This window comes from Mya arenaria, chromosome 10, assembly GCF_026914265.1.
Source record: "Mya arenaria isolate MELC-2E11 chromosome 10, ASM2691426v1".
In the NCBI taxonomy this organism is placed as follows: Eukaryota; Metazoa; Mollusca; class Bivalvia; order Myida; family Myidae; genus Mya; species Mya arenaria.
Genome location: NC_069131.1, coordinates 49,311,118 through 49,325,447, shown reverse-complemented (window position 1 = coordinate 49,325,447; position 14,330 = coordinate 49,311,118). Strand labels below are relative to the sequence as shown.

The 14,330-nt window shown below is 33.9% G+C and overlaps 1 protein-coding gene across 1 annotated transcript in view; it reads right to left on the bottom strand.

Annotated features, from left to right (window-relative positions):
- LOC128206413 (uncharacterized) overlaps positions 1-11,782 on the bottom strand; it is a 35,448-nt gene extending 23,666 nt beyond the window's left edge. Inside the window, exons 1-2 of the mRNA XM_052908828.1 lie at positions 11,700-11,782; positions 4,928-5,023 (exon numbers count right to left, since the gene is read on the bottom strand). The gene's annotated coding sequence lies outside the window, so the exon portion shown is untranslated. The remainder of the gene's footprint in view (positions 1-4,927; positions 5,024-11,699) is intronic.
- Positions 11,783-14,330: the final 2,548 nt, after the last annotated feature.

The following is a 14,330-nucleotide window of genomic DNA, read 5'->3' as shown; positions in this document are numbered from 1 at the left end:
CCCTCTCATTATGATCTATCACTGTATGAAGTTTTATTAAATTCCATCCAATAGTGTTCAAGTTATGCTTCGGACAAGAAAAAAGTAACAAAGGGCAGTAACTCTGTAATCAGCTGAAATAGAGTTATGGTTTTTTTCTGCACTGCACTTCCTCTCATTGTGCTTTACCATTGTATTAAGTTTTAATAAATTCCATCTAGTAGTTTGCAAGTTGATATCTGGAAAAAATGAAAGCAAAATAAACAAATAAAGGGCAATAACTCAGTAATTAGCTAAAGTAGAGTTATGGTTCTTGAACACTGCACTTCCTCTCATTGTGCTTTACCATTGTATGAAGTTCCAATCAATTCCATCCAGTACTTTTCAAGTTATATACCGGACAACAAAAGTAACAAAGGGCAATTACTCAATAATAGGCAAGAATAGAGTTATGGTTATTGTACACTGCACTTCCTCTCATTATGCTCTACCATTGTATGAAGTTTAATCCAATTCCATCCAGTAGTTTTTAAGTTATGCTCCGGAAAAGGTAATTGCAACGGACCGACCGACAAACCGACCGACCGACCGACCGACCACAGGGTGACTTCAATATACCCCCTTCAAACTTCGTTTGTCGGGGGTATAATAATATGATTAAGTTAAAGTTGCACTCTTACTCCCAAATAGAATTCCCACAATTAATATAATTGTTTTAATATTCCAAAAAGGATGAATAAATGTCAAAAACAATGGGTCTTATGAGGGATACAGAGTTTAATTTGAAAGAAAGGTGCAGAAAGCAGGGTATTTCTAGCATATGAAAAGATAGTAGATCAGAGTAAATCTTTTAGCATTCACCAAGCATTTTTTTTTTTTGCATTTTCAGCTAGTATATATACATGGTCATAATCCTGTTATTAGTAATTAATAATTTCCAAAAGTGCATTGTTTAGTAAGTAGTTTAAGGTTTATCACTCAAAATATGTGCTTGTTGTATATGTGTTTGTATTTATTTTGAATAAGAGTGTCACTTTAACATTTAAATACCCTGGATGGGTTCCACTTTGAAGTTGTGGATAGTGTTTTGGGAACAACACTGACAATGTTGAAGTGCACATTCCACTGTCTACTTTCAGTAATGTATACCTATAAAAGCAATGCCAATTAAGAAAATTCTTATTCATGAAATGAACTAAACAACTCTTTTCAGTTCAGAATTGACCTACAGTCTTTATATGAATTACATTAAAACTTGTGGAATAGTAAAGCAGGCTGTTTTTAGGTCCAACATGTTTTGTTTTTATAAACCATTCCTGTTCAATGTACCATAATGGAAAGCTAGTTATCAAGTCTGTTGAATATTAGAATTTTACTGCTCCCTTGAAATTTTGTACCAATAGTTATAATTCTTATGTAGTGTAGTGGAATTGTGTTATGAACATCCAAATAGTAAAATATCCGATAAAAATGTATTATCCGATAAAATTATTTAGTTCACCAACAAGCATATCAGAGAGAGCCATTAGGCATTTCATCTGTTATATATGTTGTTTTCCAATGTACATTTTTTTTGTATTTAAACAATATCATTTATTTTGAAACAGATGCCTTCAAAAACAGGAGGAATTTTGCACATCACCACAGAGAAGTTGGCTGCACAACATGTGCATTGATGGAGGGGTGCAGTTTGATGGGCAGATTCAAGTTGCACCAGGAAATGCACCACCATACTTGTAGCCAGTTGACCCCAATGCTCAGAAGGCAAGAGTAGCCCTCCCAAACATTTATTGTTATTTTTGTGTGTCTTCAAAAGTTTCAAAATGCTTACCATTCCATTTTTAATGAAATTTTGGTTATTAAATTTATAACATTGAACTGTTATTTTTTCTTTTACAAATATTTTGAATAATTTTAACTGTTTGAATTGTAATGAATAGATATTTGAGGTTCTTTTTTTAAACATTGTTAACTAAAAAAGTACTTTGATTTTGCAATCTGTCGAATGATTTTCTCTTTTTTATGTAATGTGATTTTTGTTTTAATTTCTTGTCCACTTGAGAATTAATTAAATTGATATGTATATATAGTTATGGATATAATGTATATATTTGGTTTATAAACTGTCTATAATCAGTCAAAATACTGTTAAGGGTTGTGGTTGCACTTAGTTTCTTTTTGCATTGATGATGGCAAAATTGTTACAGTATGTATTGCAGAAAAAAAGCAATCAAGAGGAATAAAATGTCATTCTAGGGATTTTATTGATTATTCAATACAAAATAGAAATTGTGCATCTCTATATCTTTGTAGAAAAACAGTTGTTTGTGTTTGTGCTAATATTTCAAATATAGTATTTTTGAATTCAATAGATGTATCATTATTAAAATTTCAACTAAGTGGAAAAGACAAAGGTATCTATCTTTGAAATAAGTGAAAACGTTATTTGTGTGAATTCAAAATTTTATTTTAAATTGACATTTTATTTCCCCATGAAGTTCAACTTGAAGAACAAAAACACAGAATTGTAGCATTCATTATCAGAAAGGGACTATTAGTAGATTATTAATTTTCAAATTGTTGGAATTGAATTATTTTACTAACTTTTATGAAGAAAACCAAGAATGCAACTGTTATAATCAGGCATATGATTCTACTATAGGACTCCAAAGGTTTATGTAATAATGTGTGTTGATTCGAAACAGTTGCTGTCAGAGTCACTTTTCATTTATGTTATCATTTTTTAAATAAGTTGTAATAAAGAAGACTGTCAATTGTCAGTTTTTGTTGATGTAATATTTGCTCCAAGAGCTAACTCTGGCGTTTAAATAGTCTTTTTAAGTTGCCTGTTGATGGAATATCGGAAACTCTTGTCACTTTTGTTGTCAGTTGGTGTTGTACTGAAATATAAAAATATAACACATTCAATTTCACATGAACTTTTTGAAAGTCTTACTTTGTCTTTAAAAAGAATTTCAAATTCTTAAATATTTAGATTTTAGACAGAAGTGAACTGTCTGATCTATAAGTTTAATGCATAAATATCTTAAAAGCATAAAGAAAAAATCTGAGTGCTTTATCCAGTGATCCCTTTGGTGCAGCTTTTAGTTTCATTTGAATACATATATTTTTCACAATTTTGGGATTTTGATAGTAACTGTTTTACCTTTTGTATCCAATGCATGATTATTGGCATGGAAGACACTGCCATAACACAGTCTGTCTCAAGTTTGTATATTTACTAGTCATATTTTTTGTTCTACCTTTTTGGAATCAAGGCAGTCCCCGGGGGCATTGCAGAGGACACTATGTTGGAGGTTGATTGACACAACTCCACTGCAAGTGATGTACTTGTAGCTGTTTTGACAGCGTGATGTAGCACCAAAGATGATGGACTTGTTGCTGCAGTAAAATATATACACATATAAACACATTAGTGTTATTTAAAAAAAAAGGTACATATAAACGACCTTAAGAATCACCAATTCTTTTAGAATGACATCATTATATACTCATTTTCATTCAAATGCAATGAGACTCGTAATAAAAAAATATTGACAGACACATTTATGATATTCATTTGAGGCAGGTAAGAAATCTTACTATTTCAAATAAGGTGTCAACCCTAGAAAAAACCCTATGTCTTAAACACCTATCAGCTAATCTGTAAACAGTTTTACCAAATAGACAAAACAAGCCGCACTCTCACAGATTAACCATTTTAAAACTTCTTTTACTTTTTGGGGCATTTTTTGCTTAGAGATATGTAAACCATATGATATAGATTGCTGAAAAAAGATCAGATTGTAATTCCTTTCGAAAATAAATATTTTATGGCTCAAACAGTTAAAAAACGCTTTATGAAAAATGCATAAAACATCAATGTTGGTACTTAAATATAAAAATCTGCGATCTAATATTTTGTCAGCTGTCTTATATAATTGTTTTCTTAGGATTTCGCAAAAATTGGCTGTTCCAAGACAACAAATAAAAAAGTTTCAAAACGTTCAATCTGTGAGAGAGCAGCTTTAAATATGTATTAACAAAACAATAATTATAACGTGAATTTAACTATAATTTTACAATTCCTGATATACTTAAAGATGAAAGATAATTTGCAAATTAGTAATAATTGACCTTCTCCTTCTGCTCATCTAACTTTGTCCACCTGTCAGTCGGAAAGTCAAATAGTTTTTCTTCAAAATTTATAATTTAAGTTCAATAAGAGGATATCAGGGACGGGCGGGAGGGGGGGGGGAGGCTATGATTAAAATAGGCAAACAATATATTGTGAAAGAAAAAGTGTATACCAAAAATCAGTATAAAACTGTAACATAGCATCTGATCATTGTCGTCATCCGTCATGATAGTCAAAGCCCCAAAACAATATTTAAAAAAAAAATTACCCCACCACTCTTCACTCCTCTTCCAAGAATTTTCTTCATCGACATGAGTAATGACTAATGGTTGAACTTGCTATCGATGGCATGACTTTCATCATGGAATGAATTCCTCAACACCCTGGACCAATTCTCATTCCTCTTCATCGTTTGCGGCATAGACGTTGTTGAAGATTTCGCAGACACAGTTTGTTTATTTTTTGACAGGTGCGCGCGAAGAGAGATTTTTACCTCCAATCGGAGAGTTACTCATTATTTACTCCTACGCAAATATTAACACTTACGAAATTTAATTAAAACGCACGTACGTAATTCATATGATTTACGTAAGTTGAAAATATACGTAAAAACTTACGCAAAACTTACGAACTGTTAGTAAAACGGGGCCCCGACGATGTTCTCATAATTTCCAAAGCATATTTACTAAAACATACATGTATTTGACAGAAAACATTAAATGTCTCACCAAAAAACTAGTTTTACACGTAATAAAGACATATAGAGGGAACCAACATTGCATTTAAATTTTAGGGAACACTAGTTCTTACGCTTGCTGGTGCACTTGCCATCTTGTGGTAGGAGATGAGGATCTATTCCGTTTGTTTAACAGCCAACACAAGAGCCTGAAGGTTGGCGATGAGGATCTATTCCATATGTAGGAAAGCCCAAACACAAGAGCTTGAACAATTTTGCAAATAAAACAGTTACTTGAAACAATGATTTCAAAGTAAATCGTTATTGGACCGTAATTGACGTAAAAGAAAAACTAACTTGGAACAAATATATGTCGTCATTAGGCTTACGTTTTTTTTTCAACTTAGAGTCAAACCAGTCGGCTCAAACTCCTAGCCACCGGACAAATAACCTCGAAACTCGGGGCATTTGATCAAAGCGGGAATGTTTACCTTCAGTACATTAAAAATCGGTCCTGTGTATTCAGTTCGAGCAGACGGGTTTTGGCTGATTTTTGGTATATTTGTGAAATATATTTTTTAATTAGATGCATGACAAAATTTCGTTTTAACGTTATAAATCAATGTGAAAACGAAAGTTGAATATTAAACTACAGGTAAGGTGACATGCAAAATATCATTTTTATTTTCCATCGGTTAGATATAAATGTTAAAAATTCTTACTCTGGTAAATAAATAAAATCCCTCATAGTTTAGTCCAGTTTTATATGTTTTGCATCATACTACACTTCTAATGCATATAACAATACACATAAGTGGCCGATTTACGATAATTTTGGCGCAAGTGTGATGTTGAGCGCTCGTTAACAGGGACACGCACAGTTGCCAAACTGTGATGATGATCCTATTTAACGAATGTACAAGGTATCTTCAATAGGTTATGATTATGTTAAAGAAATACTGCCGCGCTCACTTTCTGTAAATCTGAGAATTATAAGAAAATAAACTGTTCATTAAAATTTTAACAGGCGACCTTTTAGAAAGTGGTTTGACAAATAGCTGTGGGCTTAGGGTGCTGATGGTACTGTTGCATTTGTCATTGGAATGATCAGTAAATAATATTTCAATTAACTCTTACTAAAGATAAAATGCAGCATCATGTTGTATTTAGGTGAATGCATTATTGTTATCATGAATGGAGAACACCAGCAATGAACATTGCTTAGTTCCAACGAAAGTGCGTTTTTACTACTTTTAACATTTTTCATTCATTGAAAGATAATTATTAAATGTTACTTTTGAAATTAAACCAAGTTTTGATAATAAACTAGTATTAAAGTGGCGTGAAATAACACTTATGGTGCTAACTCAGTGAAATATAAATGTTTTCATTTGTATCCGACACTGGAACAAGCAAAGTTCTCTTGCAGTTCATATATGTTCCATTGTTAAAAGAAAGGAGTTAAGCATTTCTTTCTTTTTTTCCTTAATCACGTGTGACAAAAATCAATACTTTTGAAAAGGAGTAAAGCTTACAGCAAGTGTTTTTTAATAAGTGCAAAATAATGTAATTACTAAAAGTTTCGTAGAAAAAGAGATCCTGATTTTTTTTTAAATTGTTTCTTTTAATAATGCAATGCAAACTTACGGAAAAAGCCTAGTCGCCTAAAATGTAAATATAAACCCTTTTTGAATGCACATTGTACAGCCAAAACCACACTGAAGGGGAAACACAAATGGACCACACACGCCTCAATACAGCTTCAGCAGTAAATTGTGTGCTTAAGAAGAAGATTTCAATTTTATTATAACAACACGAAATACAGTTTTAAAATACTGTTTTCAGTTCCCTGAGTTTTTTATAGATTGAAGCTTACAATATAAAAACACAGTTACAAAAACGCTGACATAGGAACGTGACAAATGCACAAAAAATGGCAGAAAGCGTTGAAATCGTTGGGCATTAATCGGAATTTCAGCTTAAGGGCACATCGACCTTAATCTTTGACCCACTGACCTCATAAGAGTTCATCTGATAGACATGCCCACTAACTTTGATGTCAATTTGGCAAAAAGGTTCCTTTGTAATTGATCGAAAACAGAATTTACGCTTAAGGACACCAATAGTGTTATAACAACCTTTTCTACCATGCCAAAGGTCACTGGGCATTGTTCTTAATAATGCATCAGAAATGGCTTTTTAGTTTAAATGCCAGCATGACCTTGACCTTTGACACATTATTTTACTTCAAAATCAATAGGGTTGAGGTCCCTGTGCTTTAACGTTCTTAAGTATAATGGAAACTTGGGGGTGAGTGAACAAAAAATCTCACTATGTTATTGTCTCTGGTGTGTTGATATAAAAAAGATCAAACTAACTTATGGTCCGTATAAACAGTTCATTTCCTTTACTCGTATATTGGCGGTTTCTTTTTTAAATTTGAAAGATAAAATGCGATGAATGTCATTTTGTCATTGAAATTTAATTGCAAATGCAATGTAAAACGGATCAAATTCATAACTATGCAACATAACAGAGCCTAACGGTCTGTGTTAATATCTGCCCCTTTCACTCTTACAGTTTAAAGATGTGTTTTGCGGCAGATTTATAAATGGTTTCGCTAATTAAAGAATCAATTGCATTTTAATAGTAAAATTCAAACTGTATTAAAACATTCCTTTATTTTTTAACTATTTTCCACTAAAGTTATATATAATATTTTAAGCAGCGGGTAGAAATGTTAAACTAAATTTAGTTGTTTACTCTTCCCACATTAAATCATATTAACCATTTAGTTTCCTATATATATTTACCTTTTGAACGCTTATTTTACATAATGGGCTAACAACCAAATTGCTATCATTGACATTTTACATTTGTGTTGATATTGCCACAAGTTGTTTGTAATACGAGGTTGTCATGTACGTCATGTGTATATTGAAGTTGTTAGCACATAACTATGGGTTTAAGAAATACTATATAAGCTCTATATAAGGAGGATTTCTTTAAGCAGTAAGTGTTATTCAAGTTTCTTTTTTGAAGAACCTTTTGGACTTAGGACATTATACTTTATTCTTAAAAATTCAAATTTTAGATAACTGTAAAACTGTAAAACAATAAATGTAGTTTTTTAAGTTTGCCACAGTTTTCTCTTTTCCCTGTTGCGTTTTGTTAGTCGTAAAAACATAAATGTATATGTAATAAGTATTCTTAAAGTGCTCATGTTTCGGGGAAAAGCCAGTATGAACAAACAAAACATTCGTGATTCAGATCAAGTACAGGTCCTACGACAATTAGCCTTTCAATACAATAATTTAAGGAATTGACCATACTTAATTATGATGAACGACATGCTCGCGTGATATCCAAATGTCGATGCAAAGTCTACGATATTTGACATGGGTTGCTGACCATTGCAATACACAGAGAATATGATGCTTGCAACAGTTTTTTTTTATTGGACTCAAACTTTATATCTTTATAGCCATTGTGTATTTATAGAATAATACACGGTCGGCCATGGCTTTTGGTTGATAACTGCCTCAGTGGGGAGAATAATTGCCCGAGGGTTATCATTTTCACTGGGACAGTTATTAACCAAAAGTCATCGCCAACAATGTATTATCCTGTATAATACATATGTTTGTCGTTTGTCAATGATTTTAACTGGTTTTAAACATTGTTTTGTGGAATAATAAAGGATTTATTAGCATGAAGTCTGAAAGTTTAAAAAATGAGACAATACATTTTGGTTTTAAGGGCATTAGCTGTGTACAAAAAACAGGTGACTGGAAATTACAATAGCAAACCTTTTCAAAAGTGTTTTCAGAAAAAAGACTGCGATATTTCCATTCTTCAAATATTTCCTGTTTTTACATCGGCTGATTTTGATGTTCATTTCAATAGGTGAGCACAGCTAGGGTCGATCAAGCCTAGAAGCAGATTCATAAGAATCTTGGCTTGAATGACCCTAGCCATTTCGCTGGTATAATAAACATTTCTTAGCGGATAAAGTAAAACAGAACGTTTCAATAAAACTTTTCCTTGTCTCACTGCTTTATGACCTTCACTGAATGTAAACATTCGATACGGTTCCAGGTAGTACTCATTACAAAAAGACGGAAGGTGTTATAAATGGTAAAACTAATTTCATTTTTCTTGCACTGATAGTTCGGTTTAAATCCCTTTAAATCTCTTTTTGTTTAAATGTTTGCCTACGAGGTATTGGTCGGCCAGTTTATTTGTTCGTGAAAATCGCCCTCATTTTGCCGTAATAATCCCACGTGTAGAAACGATAATCATTTTGGGGGAACGATTTTCAATAGTAAAATGTAACTATATATAGTAGCATGTGTATTATTCTTTCATAACGATATTAAAATTTCAATATACCACGCAGATGATGTTAATGCAAACAAATAGAAGATGATATTACATTCTATATACATCAAAATGCTGAGAGACTGGAGGAATTGTAAAGTGGATGTCGATACTGTGTTTAATGACGCAAAGCATTGAAGAGGTGATTGCGAGATGAGGTTAGCATCAAATAATATAACTCTAGCACTGAAATTCCTTATGTGTTAGAATTATTGATGTTAGTAATGTGGAAAAGGAGTGGCTGGGCAAATTGTGTGATAGTGTAGTATATCGCTACAAAAAATGTCGTAGAGTCGATTTGTCTGTGAATTCTGCAAACTTTTGGTGATATCAACTAACAATTTGTGCAATGCAGAAGGAGGAGTGGATAACAATGCATGATAATGGAATGTATAAGTGCATGTTATTCGATTATATGATATAAAGATAATCAAAAATACAATTTATTATTTACATTAAATAGAATATATTCTTCATGAAAATAAAAACAATTTTAATATAAACTTCCTAAAACGACATCTTTTCGAATCAAAAATCATTAAAAATACGGTGTTGATAGATAAACAACCCTGTGTCTAAAAGGCACTAAATGTATGTCATTATATAGACATTGTATGTTTGTTTCTGTCAGATGCAGTTTTTATTACATCGAGTGAGCAATTTTACGGCTACAAAACAGACGCATAACGTATATACTTTCGGTGTCCACGAAGTTAAATATTATGTAAATTGCTCAACCAAGCAGTATGTTAATTTCATTGTGAGCTATTAATCATGAAGAATTTCATTATACTATGATCCTGTAATACACTCTTATTTCAGAAATAGAATCCTTGATAGATTAATGGTAATGGATATGTAAACACAGACTAGTTTTTGGAAGCAGCTTTTGACCAAACATATGGGTATAATTTAGAACAGCGAATAAAAGCAAAATGTTACTTTAGCTTTCAATTTAATAGGTTTCGTAAATATCTTATATCTTATAAATTTATATAAACATTTTATCCAGTCAGAGTTTGGCATTGATAAACTGACCATTTTTACTTAAGATAAAATATAGACTATTTAAAATCGAACTCTGAGATGAAACGTATAGTAAACAAGGTCGAGTCTTAAAACCGGATTTCAATTGTTGTATTTTAAAACTGTTTTATCAGATTTGAATATCCATCTTATATTTTACTACTTAATCCGCAAGACAGTAATTGGATATAGAGGAAAACTCTTCAATGCATGATTCATAACAAAGTGTTTAGTAATAACAGTTGCATAAAGCATTCTCCCCTGTAGTTTGAAATTTCTGTTAAATGATAAGTTATCTGCAGCAATTAGCTCATGTTAGGTGAAATACAATATTGTCAGGTTTATTTTGTCCAGTCCAATCATAACCTTAATACATCCGAAAACCTATGAAATAATATCTACACTTCAACTTCTATTCCTTAAATGAACGACCTTTCTGTGATAAACGCAACATCTACGGATATGTTCGGATTGCGAATCATCACTTTTTATTATAAATTGAAAAATAATTATCTTTTTTTGTGTCAGCAGGCCACGTAAACTTCAATCAGCATGTTTAAAAGTTGTTTTTTTATTTATGATTTGTTAAACGTATTATTGTCATTAGCGTTACAATTTCACGTAAAAAAATGTTTTGTTGCGATTAATTTACACCCGCGTTTTTGTGAAGTCATTAAATGAATCGGTTCAGCTACCGTCGGGTCGTTCTAGATACAGAATGAGATAGAGAGAATTACTGTAAGGGTTTCTTAAATGAAATTAAGTATGTTTTTAACAACTCAGGAAATAAATGATGAATTGTTGGTGTAAATATACGTAATAATTGCACGACTTTATTTTTGCCTTTTTGAATGTTAATTGCAACTTTGTAAAACATTTATCTCATTTTTTGAGGCCCAATAAAACATTTAAATGTTTGCCAAGAAATAAAAAGCACACGATATTAATTAAATTCTTCTCAACAATATTAAAGAAAACATCACACACTTCTTTTAGAAAAGATATATCAAAATGACAAAAACGAAAGCGAACACTTTCCTTTACAACGTAGTATATAATAGTTACATTAAAACATTAAAATGTCAATTTGTGGATCTTCCACATCAATCAGGTCATATGTCACGAGAATAAAACAACTGGAAAGAATCTTACAAAGTTCCTGTACAAATCTGACAAGAACAGTCCAATGACCTTTGATTCAATGAACATGTTTGGATGCATGTGATTAATAACTTACTTATTCGTATCTTTCGTTCGTACATATAGTATCTTTTTTCTGGCGCAAATTTGAAATTCAATAAAAGGTGTTTCAATATGTGTCAACATGATTAAAATTACCTTTAAGTTTGCGAATAAGTCAGGTTGTGTTTTTAGATACTAAATGTCAGCTTATGTTTGTACTTTCATTAAAAGAATATATAATATTTTTAACTTACTTCATCATGCAGTTTTCCGCTTGATATTAACAAATATTCCAATATTTTTTACACATTTACTCACCATTTGTTTAACGTACCAAGCCAGCTATGACCGACTTCCAAATATCAGTGACGAAGAAAACAAAGCATTTGAATGCACAATCGGTACTTTGCATGGCTCGTTGAACAACTATTTCGATTCGTAAGTTGAAGTAACAGGATGTTTACATCATCTTTAGAAAAAAGATAGTTTTCCTTGTTTGATTATTAGAAAGAAACTATAAAAGTGCAAGCAGACGACGCTTGTCCTTGACAAAGATGAAGATCACGCTTTGTTATAATGAACTCAATCCAGATTCAATATCATGAATTTACACTTATAAGCTAACATCTCAATCAAAATGTAAGGTTGCTGATAGGAATAATAACCTATTCTGAGTTCTTTCGATGCTCATTTGATATAACTTTCTTTCATGGTTTTCAATGAAATATGGAATTTTATCAGTGAAATAACAACAGTGAAAATATCAAAAGGTGACCCAGTCATATTCATATCATGTAGAAATCTCTACGTAAAATATTCACAGAATTATGCATAAGGCTGCTTACTTAATGTATTGAGATGTATGAAGTTGTGCAAATGCATCAAAAGCATGAAAAGGATGCCATAATCCTTAACTTTTTAGAGGTAAGTAAAATGACATTATTTTATATTTCTTATGTCCAGATGCGGGTCGCATCAATACCCCCCGCTATTTTATTGGTAAATTCCTGTGCCAATACCAAGTCCAAAAAATAAGTACCACTTCATGTCACTTCACCTAAAGAGAAATATATGTGGTGACACCTTAGTAAAACGTGTTGTGACACCACCTTAAGTTTTGCAGAACAATAATTAAAATTAATATTTCGTATGTATCTAAATCCCCTTCCGCTCAAATAAATTACTGTCAAGTTCTTGAAATAACAAGTTTCCATGTAACAAAAGTCTAAAAAGTCATTTTACTTTGTTGTTACCAAGTTCTATCCATTCAAATGTCACACATGTTATATTCGCATAGGACAAGACAAGTGTTATAAGAATCTGTCATCTGGTGGTCCAGGTCCGTAGTACGGCTCGTACCGAACACTCCCATGTGCCCATTTTCCTAGACGGGCGCCCAACGGACTTGCCATTCTCCACACGACAAGCGCTGCGTTGCACAGTGGTGGTCCTTGGCAGCCGAACAGTTGTGTGTGGTAAACCCCACGGTACCCACTGGGTGCCCAGATGCATGGACGGGCTCTCAGCGGACCTGCCTTTCTCCTCAAGACAGGCGTTGTGTTCCACAGTGGTGGTCCCGGTCAGCCGACCAGTTGTCTGCCTAGAACTACTTGGAACTTCCCCGTAAATGACATTTTTTATGTCCAGATGCGGGAAATCAGTACAGAGCTCTCTAGTAGGTTTAGGGTGGTGGAGTCAGCGAGGTCATTTGCTGCCAAGTTTAGCGGCAGGTATCAACGTGAAGGGGAGTCTGTTGAGCCGTACGCGGCGGAGGTCAAAATGTTGTCCGGCAAGGCCCACCCACACCGAAATAGGCGAACACGGGAGTAGGACTTGGTCAGACGATTTCTGGATGGTCTCGATGATAAAGATGCTAGTTTCAGAGTAGAGTTCCAGAAGGATCCGATCACCATCGATGACGCGGTATACCAAGTGGTGACACTTTTGCAAACATGATATCGTATCGGCGAAGACAAAAGGCGAAGTTGCAATGTAAGAACGCCCACTGCGGACGATAGCCCCATCTATGGTCATACCGATGATGGCGATATTCACGAGATTGAAATTGGTGGTGACCTCAATGAAGTACTTATGAAGCAGATTCTAAAACGGTTGGACAATCTTGAAGAGAACGCACCTATAATGCGACAAGTAGCTAAAATGCAGACAGGAGCCTTAGAGTGTTACCATTGCCATAAGATGGGTCACTACACTCGTGAGTGTCCTTCTAAAGTCCCGTGCACCATCGGTAATCAAGACAATTTCGAAAATTGCAAAGCAGAACATACCAACGCGTAGCCTTTAAATGTTCAGGGACCAACCGGTGCGGCCAACGATTGGTCCAGGCTATAGACACACGGCCGAGGGATCGTTAACGACGAGTAACGTCGGCAAACGGACTCAGTAAAGGAATATTTGTGAGGGGCCAAGTCAACGGGAGAAGTATGGTATTCAAGGTAGACGTTTGCAAACGAAGTTCCTTAATCGCCTCAAGGATTTTGGAAGTTGGCGAAGATTGGTCGGCGACAGGGACACAACTGAATGGGAGGAGGATCAGGGGTACTCAAGAGTGCCTGCGAACGGGGAGGTTCCAAGTAGTTCTAGGCTCGCTGGAAATCTTCGCGGAGTTTATGGTAGCTGACATCGAGGAGGGTGCGATATTGGGAAGGGACATCTTGATGAACAGTCACATGAGCCTAGTAGATATTTTCTTAAGAAAGAATGACATGGTACTGGGTGGCGTTGTTATCTGTTGGTGGACCACGACGGTCTAGTGGTCATGCAAGAATCGATCCGCGGTCATATAGGACCAGGGAAACAGCAACAAGACACACGCGTTAGGGTAACGGCTGTTAAGCAACCTGCAAGTTGTTCTTGTAGAAGACGTTGACTTCGATCTTTCGACAAAGGCACTACGCTAGTTACACATGGTACGCGTGCCGGTCGGTC